Genomic DNA, 13,444 nt, shown 5'->3' on the forward strand with positions numbered 1-13,444 from the left:
CATCCCCAGCAGTGATCCCGGCTGTCCCTGTGCTGGGGGGTCCCGGGGTTTGCAGTCTCCCTGTCCCCAGCAGTGATCCCGGCTGTCCCTGTGCTGGGGGGTCCCGGGGTTTGCAATCTCCCCATCCCCAGCAGTGATCCGGGCTGTCCCTGTGCTGGGGGGTCCCGGGGTTTGCAATTTCCCCGTCCCCAGCAGTGATCCCGGCTGTCCCTGTGCTGGGGGGTCCCACAGCAGCCCGGTGCCTCAGCTGCCCTTGGCTCTGTGTGTCCCCTGTGCTGCTGCTGCTGCCTCTCTGCATATTGCAAGCTCATTCTGATGTGCGCTAATGCTATTATCCTCCAGAAATTGAAATCAAGTCTGAACCTATAATGTTTCACTGGGAGGGAATTGGGGTTATATATTCCTGTGTACAGCAGCATTCTATTTCAGTCATAGCATTTAATTATGATTGGTGTGTTAGTGCCCACCAGAGCATAACAAATTGTCATTATGTTATTCTGCTGAGTCTAATTTAATTGGCAAGTTGTCACAAAAGCAATTATCCATCATTTATTTTGTTGCCATAACCACATCTTGGAGAGCACCTGCTGTCTGAAGTGGAAAGGCTCTGCAGTCTCTTGGTCCTGGATTTCTTCCACTTGCCTGACACAAAGACACCATTTCCTCCTCTTATTTAAAAACATGTTCCTCGCTTCCCAGCGTGGGCTGGGAATGCTGGAGGGGATGCTCTGTGCAGCTGGAGCCCTGTTGGGACGTCCCGGGGCTGCTGTGACCCACGGGGACCTTGGGGACAGCCCGGGGTGGTGCTCAGGTGTGGGAGCCTCTCCTCACTTCTGCAGAGCTGGGATGAACTAAGGAGAGAAAGGAAAGCTCTGAACGAGACATTCCCTGCCTGGAGTGAACACAACTCTTGGCTTCTTGCAAATAATTTTGGGTGAAAACAGGGAGGGGGCAGAAAAGCCCCTGAGCTGCTGGTGGTTTATTTTGGTGTCTAAACACACAGAGATGTTTGGAGGAGCTGCAGGCCCTCGCAGCCTGGCTGGTTGTGGAGCTGCTCAGCTAAGGAACAAGCACCCAGCTTTGGGGCTGGTGCTGTCCATCCCCAGCCTGGGGCACCTCCTGGCTGCCCTTCCCTGGCTCCCAGGGCCGCTGGAATCCATCCCAGGGCCTGCCAGCCCGGGCTGCTCTCCACGGAGCCAGTCTCAGATAAGGCATCTGGGCTCCCAGGGAGATTAGGAGCTGGCAGGGGAGATTAGTGGCTCCTTATAATCCAGCGGGCAAAGCAATCTCAGACTTCCCAAGAGCAACCCCAAAGTGCTGATTTTCTCCTTCCTGAGGTGGCATGTGGCTGTGACCTGTTCACTTCAGAGATTTTTGGAGATTGCATCCCAAAATCCTGCAAGGCTAATGCAGACTCATGAACTCAAAGCCTGTGACTCACTGTGATAAATGGGTAAATAAATGAAAATCTGTTCTGATGTCTGTATTTCTGTGAGTTACTCCCCTCTCCACCCTGTCTGTAATCTCTTCCCCTCTGGTAGTTCTGATTAGCTGCTAATGAGGAAAGATGATTTTGTAGTTAAAGCACAGAGAGAGGGTTTTGTTCCTAGTTCTGCTTTTTTAAAATTCTCCCTTCCATGCCTTGATTTTTCCCAATCTGTGGGCCCGGAGAGTGTTGATTTAAGATGGTGTGAAGTTAAATTAATCCACATTTGCAAACCAATTTGTTTCAAAGGGAGGGGTACAGTGACTTGGAAAGGAGGGATCCCAAATTTTCCCTCCTGGTGCTCCTGCTGAAGATGAGCACTGTCCTTGTCTCACCTCCCAGCAGTGACAACCTGGAGCTGGCCAAGCTTTGTGCTCACAGTCCCCAGGGGTCTGCAGGTGTCCCTGCCGTGCCTCTCTGCTCACTGCCCAGTGCTGGATCTTGTCCCTTTTCCCTGTGCTGGCTGTCGTTGAGCCCCGTGGTGGCTCTCAGCAGAGCTGGGAGCTGTGGGGCAGGGTTAAACCTGCAGCCATGCCAGCAGGTATTTGTGTGTCTGATTTATGGGTGAAATTCCCCGCCATGGAGGAGGCATCGTGGAAGGGCTGAGTGTGATAAATAACTCATTGTAATGTATTATTTAGCAAATTATAATGAAAAGCAGAAAATACACAGAGGGGAGCAGACAAATGCGTTCCCCAGCTGGCAACTTACTGATGGTTTAGAGCCAGAAAATGGATATTTAAGAGCGTTTGGGAATTTCCATGGCTTCCCCGGGAGATAAATCACCTTTCTGCAGATGGATTTACTGGGTGCCCCGCTGCTGGGTTTGACCCTGCGGGAGGAAATCGCCCCAAGAGCTGGGGAGGGGACTGGACCCGAGCTCCGTGTGCTGCCATGAACCAGAGCTGCTCCCCAGGAGGGAAATCCCCCGGATTCCCTTGGTCCTGCAGCTGCTGGCAGCAGGGACAGGCACGGAGTTCGTGCTCGGGGTGAGGCAGGCGGGCTGGGCTGTCCCTGCGGGGAGGGCGGGGGGCGAACCCCAGCCTTGCCGGGCAGTGATTCCCGGCTCTCCAGCCTTTTTGGGCAGGGTTCTCCCGGATCTCCATCCTTTCCGAGCAGAGTTTTCCCGGCTCTCCAGCCTTTCCTGGGCCGAGTTTTCCCGTTCTCTCCAGGTTTCCCGTTTTCCCGTTCTCTCCAGGTTTCCCGTTTTCCCGGCTCTCCAGGTTTCCCGGGCAGTGATTCCCGGCTCTCCATCCTTCCCTGGGCCGAGTTTTCCCGTTCTCTCCAGGTTTCCCGTTCTCTGCCGGTGCCGCGGTGGCACCAGGGGGTGCTGCCTGATCGCGCTCGGCGCTGCCACCGGCACGGCAGCGGGAAGGTGACTCTCCTTCACCCGTTCCAGCGGGAAGGTGACTCTCCTTCACCCGTTCCAGCGGGAAGGTGACTCTCCTTCACCCGTTCCAGCGGGAAGGTGACTCTCCTTCACCCGTTCCAGCGGGAAGGTGACTCTCCTTCACCCGTTCCAGCGGGAAGGTGACTCTCCTTCACCCGTTCCAGCGGGAAGGTGACTCTCCTTCACCCGTTCCAGCGGGAAGGTGACTCTCCTTCACCCGTTCCAGCGGGAAGGTGACTCTCCTTCACCCGTTCCAGCGGGAAGGTGACTCTCCTTCACCCGTTCCAGCGGGAAGGTGACTCTCCTTCACCTGTTCCAGCGGGAAGGTGACTCTCCTTTACCTGTTCGCTGGTTTTTTTTCCCGCTGTTATCCCGGTTTGAGTGCTCCCATCTCCTCCCCCGGCCGGACAGCGCTGCCCGGGCGGGTTCCTGTGGCAGCATCCCGTGCGATGCTCTCTGCTCCTCGCTGCTGAGATATTTAAAAATCTGCGCTTCAGAGGGGTGAAGCGCATCCCTGTGCGGCTGAGCTGTGCCTGCCGGCCCGGCAGGGCTCTGCCTGGCACGGCCGCCGCCCCGGGGCCATCCCGGGCTGTCCCCTGGGCTTTCCCTGCCGGGAGCAGCTGCCCCGAACCTCCAGACGCTTTTCCAGCCCAGCTGGAGCTGCCTTGGCAGGGGCCAGAGCGGGGTTTGGGTGCTGAATTTCCCGCTGGTGGCCGGCCCGGGGCTCCCGAGGTCCCCTTTGGGCTGTGGGTTTATCCCAGGGCTGGGTTTATCCCAGGGCTGTACGGAGGGGAGAAGATAAGAGGGACTCGGAGAGAACTTGACTGGGTGACTAAGATAAATTCACTGCGCTACAGGAAATCGAAATGTGAAATAAAGATCTCAAGCAAGTGAAATATTTAAAAAGATACAGAAGTTGGGTGTGCATGGGAGCTGCCGGGACCGGCCCTTATCAATCCATCACCGGCCTGGCTGGATTTTATAAAAGATAATAGGGTGGAGGGAGAATTGAAATAGAAACTATCCATTACTGGCGCCTGAATGACAGGTTCTCTGTGCAAAGTAAGATCATAATTAACAGCAGAGAGACTGAAAGTTTTCTGCTTTCTGCTGCTGTTTGTTTTCCTTCCTGGCACTGTGGGGCAGGGTGGGCACATGGAGGGGCCCAGAGGGAATTTCTGTGGTGCCACAGCCTCTTCTCCAGGTACTTTCCATGTGCCTTTATCAAGGGGCTCTCCAGAACGGCAGCTTGATAAAAATGTGCTTGATTTTGCAATTTCTTGGGTTAAAAAGGTTATTTGAGCTCCACCTTTTGCTGCTGATGGCTCTTTATTTTCTCCAGCCCCCAAAAATACAGCCAAGATGCCCAGCCCTGCTCTGTGGGACACAGGGAGGGTTGGAAAAGCAAGTCACATCTTCTTAACCCCTTTCTTTGCTCTGCTCCAAGCCCCGTTTGCAATTTCTGGTGATGAAATCCGCAGGAGCCAGGTTGTGTTCCCTGCCTTTAAAACGTCCTTCAGAGCACAAAGGCTCGGCTGAAAACGTCTCGGAATGTTTTTCCTCCTGGCTCATTTAATTTGGGAGCAGCGGCAGGAGCGCTGCTGCCATCGCTCCCCGTATTTGGGAATGTGGAATTGCAATGAGGAGAGGAATTAGTGGAGCACTTGGAGTTGCAATGAGCGTAGATTGGGTGGATTGGAATGCTGGGGAGCTGTGAGCAGGCATGGCCAGCCTGACAGGGAAATCATCTATAAAAGCTAATGGAAGAGCTGAGAGAAAGGGAATAGCAAACTCAGGCTCGTGGCGCTGGGAAGGAAATCATCCTAATTTGCTTGTGTTTAGTAACCCGAGACATAATTAATGGCACGAGAAGGGACGTTTTGGGAAATGTGTCTTGTGCCTGTTGTGCAAGGCTCCATCTCTCACACGGTGTTATCCCACAGCTGGCTCCAGAGCTGCTGCAGGTTTGGTCAGCACCCAGAGCAAACCAAATCCCCGTCCCGCAGGGCTCTGCCTCCCCTCTGGTGTCACAGGAGCTCAGAGGGGTCAGGCAGGTCGCTGGGAGGAGCCTGGGTCAGTCTGTGACCTCCGTTCCTCCCTTCCAGGGAGGAATCCCGGCAGTGCCAGGGGCTCGGGAGTCGATGATCTCTGATGTCCCTTTCAGCCCGGAGCATTCCGTGGTTCTGTGACCTTGAGCGGAGCAGGGCTGGTCCCAGCCTGCCTGGCGCTCCAGAGGTGATGCGGGAGTGCGGCCCCACCATCTGCCCGTGCCCGAGAGGGCCCAACAGGTTGTCATGCACAGCGCAGGAATGGGCTCATTTCGGAGATGAGATGGCTTAAAAACGCCCAAGGCAGAGGAAATGGGCACATCATCATTGTCATCTTCGCCTCTGCCGCGGCCCCGCGCTGCAATGTGCTCCAGGATCGGTGCGGGGGTGTCGGGGGAGCTGCCCGTGGCCTTGGGTTTGGAAATGAGGGCAGACAGGGCTGGTGCTGCTCCGGCGCGTTAATTGGGCGCGTTAATTGGTCCCGTTAATTGGGCGGTAACCTTTGCACGAGCTTTGGAAAACCCTCGGCTGTGCGAACCCACAGCCCGGGGCACAGAGCATCGCTGGGGACAAGGTCCTTGGACTGGGGATAGGTGCGGGGGCCTGGCCCGCCCAAAAACTTGTGTGACCCCAAAATTCTGCTCCCTAACTCGGGCTGGTTCCCTCCTGCTTCGCTCCCGGCAGAGCCAGCGCTGGGCAGGGACAGCCCCGATCCCCCCGGGGCTGGGCTGGGCTGGCCGGAGCCTCGTGTCCCCCCGTGTCCCCCCATGTCCCCCCGTGTCCCCTGTGCCCCCCGTGTCCCCTGTGCCCCCTCGCAGCCCCTCCTCGCCCTGGAATCAATCCCAGCGCCCGCCGCCGCCAGATTGCCCTGTCCGTTCCAATGATCTTTAACTCCGTTTTTCCCCGAGCAATCAGCAGCGTTTTCTCCTCGTCCAGGTGGTCTTTTCCCATTTCGCTCTCCGCGCTCCCAGCACCCAGGGCAGTCACATCTCATCACGCCTTTTCTCAGGCCATTTGTAGCTGCAGCTTTTCCTGTTGCCATCCATTTAGCGGCGGCTCCGCTCCCCCCGTGCCCAACGCAGCTTCTGGGGATGGAAATCAACCCTGGGAGCCTCAGCAGGAGCGAATGCAAACCCCCTGCAGGCCCTGCCCGCCTGCTTTCCGTGCTCCCCAATTTCCTACCCCTTAAAAAAGCTCCTTCCTAGAGACACTGGTGGAAAGCAGAGGGAAATCTGGATTTTTTAGGAGAGGCTTAGTGGCTGCTGAGGAGGTAAAGACTGAGAACCTGCAGTAATAATGCTTTACCAAAGGCTGAATAATAATAATAATAATAATAATAATAATAATAATAATAATAATAATAATAATAATAATAATAATAATAATAATAATAATAATAAGTGGATATTGGGAAGGGATTCTCCTGTGAGGGTGCCCAGAGCAGCTGTGGCTGCCCCTGGATCCCTGGCAGTGCCCCAGGCCAGGCTGGGCAGGGCTGGGAGCACCTGGGGCAGTGGGAGGTGTCCCTGCCATGGCAGCGGTGGCACTGGGGGGGCTTTGAGGTCCTTCCAACCCAAACCATTCCATGACTCCATTATTGCAATAATGAGAATAAATTCAATATCGAGCAGCATCCTTGGGCCACCTTTCCAACTCCTCGTGTCCTGCCCTGCCAGCTCCCTCCTGCTCTCCTCTGAGTGTCCCTGCCCATCCCTGGTGCTGCAGGGGATTTCTGCCCTCTCCCCATCCCAGGGGAGGATAGCCCAGAGCCCCTTCTGCTCCCAGCCCCTTCTGAGGTCCATGCTCATTAAAACAACAGCTTTGTTCTGGTCCTCAGCTCGCCCAGGCTTCACCCTGGACTGAAAATCATGGAGCAGCAGATTGCAAAACACAGGATTGTCTGTGCTGCGTATCAATAAAAAAGAAAAATACCAGGATATGGGGATAAAAGATCAGTTAATTGGGAGCGCATCCTGTCTGCCCTGCACCGAGCATCAACTCAGCAAAGCACTTTAAGTGTGTGATTAAACACAAAGTGTCTCCTCAGCCCCTGGCTGTTCAGTGGAGCAGTTTAGCAGCGCTGAGGTGTTTGCTGAGCAGGGCTTTGCTGCCTCCCTGCTTTTCCTGGGGCACGAGAATTAAACCCACGTCGCTATCACCTATTAATAAGGCAGCAAGTGGCCGCAGCAGCCCTTGTGCAGAGCAATGGAGCTCATCATTTTTCTATATAGGAGCAATTAAGCTGCACCAGGAGGCCTGTGTCTTTATATCATCACCTAATGGCAGTGCAGAAGTATTCCAGGGGAGGAGAGGGGGGGAAAAATCACATCCATATTTAATTGGTAAAGTTATCACCTTCGCTTCAGAGCCCGAACTCGCAGCCCTTTGGCCAAGTTCCAAGGCAGATCTATTTCCCCCGGCTGGGAAGCGAGGAAAGTGTCCTTACATTGTGCTTCTGCAACAAAATAGCGTTTGAGAGCTCCTGAATGTGCTCCCAACTGCAGTAAATAACTGATGGTCTCTGCTCTTTGCAGCAAATGAAGATATCTTTGAGCTGTTAGATCCCTTTCGGGTTTTTTTAAGGAAATTATTTGTCTTATTATTATTCTCCAGCCCCACACTTGCCTGTCAGATTAAATTTTTTATTGCACTAAACCGCAGAGCCATCTGGAGCCCCTCACATCCCAGAGCAGCCTGGCCCTTCCCTTCCCAGCCTCCTGATTCCTCCCAAGCTCTTTATTTTTATGGCAAATTGTGCATCCTGTTGTTTCCATCCAGGTGTCCCCGGGGGTGGTCCCTGGGGCTCTGTTTGTCACACCCTGGTTGGGCACAGGGGGAGTTCCAGGCTCTGGCTCTCCCTGGCCATTTAAATCCCTCCTTTTGCAGCTCCTGCATTCCCTGCCAGCCCCGAGGGCTCTGGGATGGGGAGGGGGCAGAAATCCCCTGCAGCACCAGGGATGGGCAGGGACACTCAGAGGAGAGCAGGAGGGAGCTGGCAGGGCAGGACACGAGGAGTTGGAAAGGTGGCCCAAGGATGCTGCTCGATATTGAATTTATTCTCATTATTGCAATAATGGAGTCATGGAATGGTTTGGGTTGGAAGCCCCCCCAGTGCCACCCCTGCCATGGTGGCCCTGAGGCTGAACTGGAATAATTTCATTTCTGTCCTTGTGCCCTCCTCCCTCCCTCCCTCCCTTCCCAGTGGAGCTGGGGGTCCCTGGGTGTCCCCATGTCCCTCCCTGGGTGTCCCCGTGTCCCTGCCCAGGTGTCACCGTGTCCCTCCTCACGTGTCACTGTGTCCTTGCTCAGGTGTCCCCGTGTCCCTCCCTGGGTGTCCCCATGTCCCTGCCCAGGTGTCCCCATGTCCCTCCCTGGGTGTCCCCATGTCCCTCCTCACGTGTCACCGTGTCCTTGCTCAGGTGTCCCCGTGTCCCTCCCTGGGTGTCCCCATGTCCCTGCCCAGGTGTCCCCGTGTCCCTCGTGGCCCCTGAGTGCCAGCAGAGCCCCGTGTCCCTGCCAGGGCTGTCGCTGTCGCCTTGGTGGCAGCGGTGACAGTGACAGCTCACAGCCAGGGTGCCAGAGCAGCTCTGGCCCTTGCTGGCTGCCCCCTCCAGGCTTGGCCCCCCAGCCCTGCCCAGCTGGCAGTGCCCTGTGGCAGGGAGGGTTCCCTCACTGTGCTCTGGAGAGTCAGAGAAGGAGGAAAAGAGAAAAAGGAGAGGGGAAATATCGATGACTTCCATCTCCTCGAGCCCAGTAACTAGTTTTTGACACTTCTCTGCCACTCCAGCTTCACAAAGCCACAGCTCTCTGAAGATTAATTGATGTAGGCCACTCAACCTATTTTCAAATCCCTTTCAGTTACCATTTAAAACCTTCTGATTTATTTTTTTTGATAAAGTCACCGAGGCTTTTTATGGATTCTCAAATGATTGTCCAGCTTGACAAATTGGATTCTTAAAGCTGGTTCTTTCAAGAAAAGGATGTGGTCTGACAAGACAAGAAATAGCTCATCTTTGAGACAGGGGGATAAATAAAAAAATAAAATAAAATCCCATTCTTCCAGTCAGGTGTAGCTCAATGGGTGTCTTGCTCCTGGCTGATAATCTTATCTGGCTCTGATGGGAAGGGACCCACACAAAGGGGCCTGGCCGGGCTGCAGGGCTGATACGCTGCTGATGAATAGTTCTGTCCGGGCTGCAGAGCCTCGGCAAAGGTGATTAATGCCCGGGGGCCGGCCCGAGCCCTCCCCTCCCTGCTCCTGAGTGCTGATGGATCGGGATCGGGGCTCCTGCATCAGCTGGGCTCTGTCCCCCTGTGCTGCCTTTGTGGGGCTCTGTCCCCTGTGCTGCCTTTGTGGGGCTGTGTCCCCCCACCCTGTGCTGCATTTGTGGGGCTCTGTCCCCCTGTGCTGCCTTTGTGGGGCTCTGTCCCCCTGTGCTGCATTTGTGGGGCTGTGTCCCCCTGTGCTGCCTTTGTGGGGCTCTGTCCCCCTGTGCTGCATTTGTGGGGCTGTGTCCCCCCTGTGCTGCCTTTGTGGGGCTCTGTCCCCCTGTGCTGCATTTGTGGGGCTGTGTCCCCCTGTGCTGCCTTTGTGGGGCTGTGTCCCCCCTGTGCTGCCTTTGTGGGGCTGTGTCCCCCTGTGCTGCCTTTGTGGGGCTCTGTCCCCCTGTGCTGCCATTGTGGGGCTGTGTCCCCCCCTGTGCTGGCTCTGTGGGGCTGTGTCCCCCTGTGCTGCCTTTGTGGGGCTGTGTCCCCCTGTGCTGCCTTTGTGGGGCTGTGTCCCCTGTGCTGGCTCTGTGGGGCTGTCCCTGATGCTAACATGGTGTCACCCTGACCTGGTGTCACCCTGCCATGGTGTCACCCTGATCCAGTGTCTGTCACCCTGGCCCGGTGTCACCCTGATCTGGTGTCACCCTGACCTGATGTCACCCTGTCACAGTGTCACCCTGTCACAGTGTCACCCTGGCCCGGTGTCACCCTGCTGGCCATGCAGGGCCCCTCAGTGCCCCCGGAGCAGGGCACAGCCCGTGGCAGCAGGGTGGGAAACGCTCCCTCTCTGTGTGAGTAAAGCTTTTCCTTTTTACTGAGTTCCTTCAGTGTGAGATCCCCCCAGCATCCCCTGAATCATGGAAATGCCTCCAGCTCCTGCCTGCTCTCTGCACCGAGCAGCTCTGGGTGATGTTTATATCTTATTAAGGTTATTTATTATGATGTCCAGTCTGGTTCTGTAGCACAGGGAGATCATTAACCTCTCCTGCAGTAAAGAGAGCTCTCCATGTTGTTTTCAAAGCCATTAAAGCTTTGAAAATGCCTCTTTCTTATTTTATTTTAAACTGAAGAACCTACAGGGCTGCAGAACAAACTGCTGACACAGGCTGGTGAAGGGAGGGAGCACAGACCCTCCTGCTGGGTCCCAGGAATTGCAGAGTTTTGGTTTGTCAGAAACACAGTTCCCAGGAATTGCAGAGTTTTTGGGTTTTAGAAACACAGTTCCCAGGAATTGCAGAGTTTTTGGTTTTTAGAAACACAATTCCCAGGAATTGCAGAGTTTTGGTTTGTCAGAAACACAGTTCCCAGGAATTGCAGAGTTTTTGGTATTTAGAAACACAATTCCTGGGAACGGCAGGCTGAGCTGGGAGCCAGGAGGGAGTTTTTGGTTTGTCAGAAAGTTTGGTGTGTTAGTTTTGGTTTGTTTGGGTGCTGATGGTGCTGAGAGAGCAGGAGGTGCTCTCAGGAGGGGTGGGAGATGCCACTGGGGTCTCCAGGCACTCACATCCCTGGGCCAGCAGCTCTGTGGGCTGCTCCAGGTGCACCACAGCAAATTCCCTGCTCCTCCACCAGGGCCCCAAAGTCACCCTGGGCTGTTGGCACCTTGGGGTGCCACTTTCCCTGCAGTTGTTTCTGGGGGCTCCTTCCCTCCGTGCCTTGCTGAGAGCCAGGAGCCTCCTGTACAGATTGCTGCTCTCAGAGGCTGCACATGGCCCCTTAATGTCTGGGTTTGGTCACTTAACATCTGTTTATGGCCAGCTGATGCCATGGCCAGGTGCTGTGCTGGTCGTGGGCAGCAGCTCAGTGTTTCCATGGCTGGCTGAGGTCTCGCTCATCCCATCCTTCATCCCCAGGGGTTCTGTAGCTCCTCCATCCCCAGGAGCTCTGTAGCTCCTCCATCCCCATCCCCAGGGGCTCTGTAGCTCCTCCATCCCAGTCCCAGGAGCTCTGTAGCTCCTCCATCCCATCCCCAGGGGTTCTGTAGCCCCTCCATCCCCATCCCCAGGGGTTCTGTAGCTCCTCCATCCCAGTCCCAGGAGCTCTGTAGCTCCTCCATCCCCAGGAGCTCTGTAGCTCCTCCATCCCCATCCCCAGGGGCTCTGTAGCTCCTCCATCCCCATCCCCAGGGGCTCTGTAGCTCCTCCATCCCCATCCCCAGGGGCTCTGTAGCTCCTCCATCCCAGTCCCAGGAGCTCTGTAGCTCCTCCATCCCATCCCCAGGGGCTCTGTAGCTCCTCCATCCCCATCCCCAGGGGCTCTGTAGCTCCTCCATCCCCATCCCCAGGAGCTCTGTAGCTCCTCCATCCCAGTCCCAGGAGCTCTGTCCCGTGTCAGGTGCTGCCTGAGAGTTAGTCCCATCATAGCTTGGACAGTTTTCATCCCACCACGGGCACCCTTGGCTGCAGAAGTGTTTTTGGCTCGGGCTGGACCATGTGGACGCAGAGTGACCCCGTTTCTCCCCAGGACACTTCAGCCCTGGGTGCTGGGGCTCAGGGAGGGAAGGAACAGGAGCTGGAGATCAGAGAGGAAACTAGGCCAGAAAATGCAGCAGATAGTTTGCAAAAGGATGATCCAAGCAGCTTTGATATGGATATGTTCCCTCCTGGAGCAGCTCTTCATCAGTGTCAGGAGATGACAAACGAGGCGGGGGAGTCACGGGGCTCCTGCAGCTGCAGCACCAAGGGAAGGCTGCAGGTACCAGCAGCTCCCACCCCAATTAATCACAGGAAAAGGGATTGTCTGCTCCTCTCAGAGCACCATAACTGAGCCAGGGAGAGGAGGAAGAGGAAAATTGCATGTGGGCACTTTTGGGAATGATCATCCCCATCCTGGCTGGTGCAGCAGGACAGCCCTGCTTGGCAGGTTTGGTAGGAAAAGCTGGAGCTGCCCTGGAGGCAGCAGCAGCCAGACAGGCACTGGGAGCTGGAACTGTCCCTGCAGGGGCTGCCAAGCCAAGGGTGGCACAAACCAACAGGGCAGGTTAAAAAAGAAATTGAAAAAAGAGGAAAAATCAAACCAGAGTTTTTTACCGTTACCTCGTCCTCTTTTTTTATTTTGAAGAGTTCCCTTGAAGTCTTGTCTATATAAATGTTGAATTATATGGTTCTTTGACTCTTTACTAGAAATTGCTCTGAATTACTTTTTTTTTATATAATCTGTTCCATTTCCAGCACTCTGCCATGTCTCGCAGAGGAATATCTGGAGCTGTTGACTGGCTCATTCTCCTGCTGCCAGGCAGCCTCTAATAAAGTTGCCCTCTGGTTCCACTGCAGGGCAGCAATCTGTAATGAAAATTTTATACAAGTGGTTGGGAAATGGAGTTGGAATCTGGGTTTCAAGTATGATTTCATAATACTCCGGGCATATAATATATATATATATATATATATATATATATATATATATATATATACACGCACACACATGTGCACAATGTTTGGGAATTTGGAAATAGAAGGGATCATTTCCCAACAATCATAAACCCCTTCCCAATGGGATCAGTGGGAATGTTGGTGGTTCAGACCTCCCCCCTTGGAGCCCTCCAAGGAGTGATGGTGTGAATTTGGGAACCAGAACTGCCCTGATGCTGTAACTTGAATTCTTTGGACATGCACTTCCATGGAATATGGCTGGAGCTGGGGTCTTTAGAAAGGAAGCACTGATGGTTGTCTTCTTCCTTCCTGTGTCCATGTTTAAATATTCCTCATGGTGCTTTAAATATTCCTCGTGGTGCTTTGGGCACTGTCCATCAGTGGGGATCCTTCCTTGTCTCCTCTGAGTGTTTCCATGTGCTGCTCATCCAGGCAGGTTCTGGAACGTGGTTCCTGATGGGATGGGGCCATCATGGTGTCCCTGCCCCTGGAGATGTCACAGGCTCCCGGTCTGTGTCCTGGGCTGGGGTCTGTGCTGTGATTTGGGCAGTCTGTCCTTGCCAGCTGCTGCTGTTTGAATTTGGCACATCCATGCTGCACACGCAGCCCCAGCCCTCTCTGGGGCTGATCAATATTTAATGTGGAATTTACCAAGATTGACTTGAGGATGCGTTTAAAATTGGAGCCGTAGCCGTGGGTGGCAATTTCCGAGTTGCAGCAGTGCAGTTTGATTATTTAGAGATGGCATTTTGCACATTTAAAATAATCCTGGGGACCGCGGGGCTGTGGCAGCCCCTCCTCCCCTAAACTGTTGACTTTGCGATTGTTTTGTTTGTTGATGTTCAATATTAATCCCCCTGGTGCTGGCTGGGCTGGGCTG

The sequence above is a fragment of the Molothrus aeneus genome, chromosome 20, assembly GCF_037042795.1.
Source record: "Molothrus aeneus isolate 106 chromosome 20, BPBGC_Maene_1.0, whole genome shotgun sequence".
Taxonomy (NCBI): domain Eukaryota; kingdom Metazoa; phylum Chordata; class Aves; order Passeriformes; family Icteridae; genus Molothrus; species Molothrus aeneus.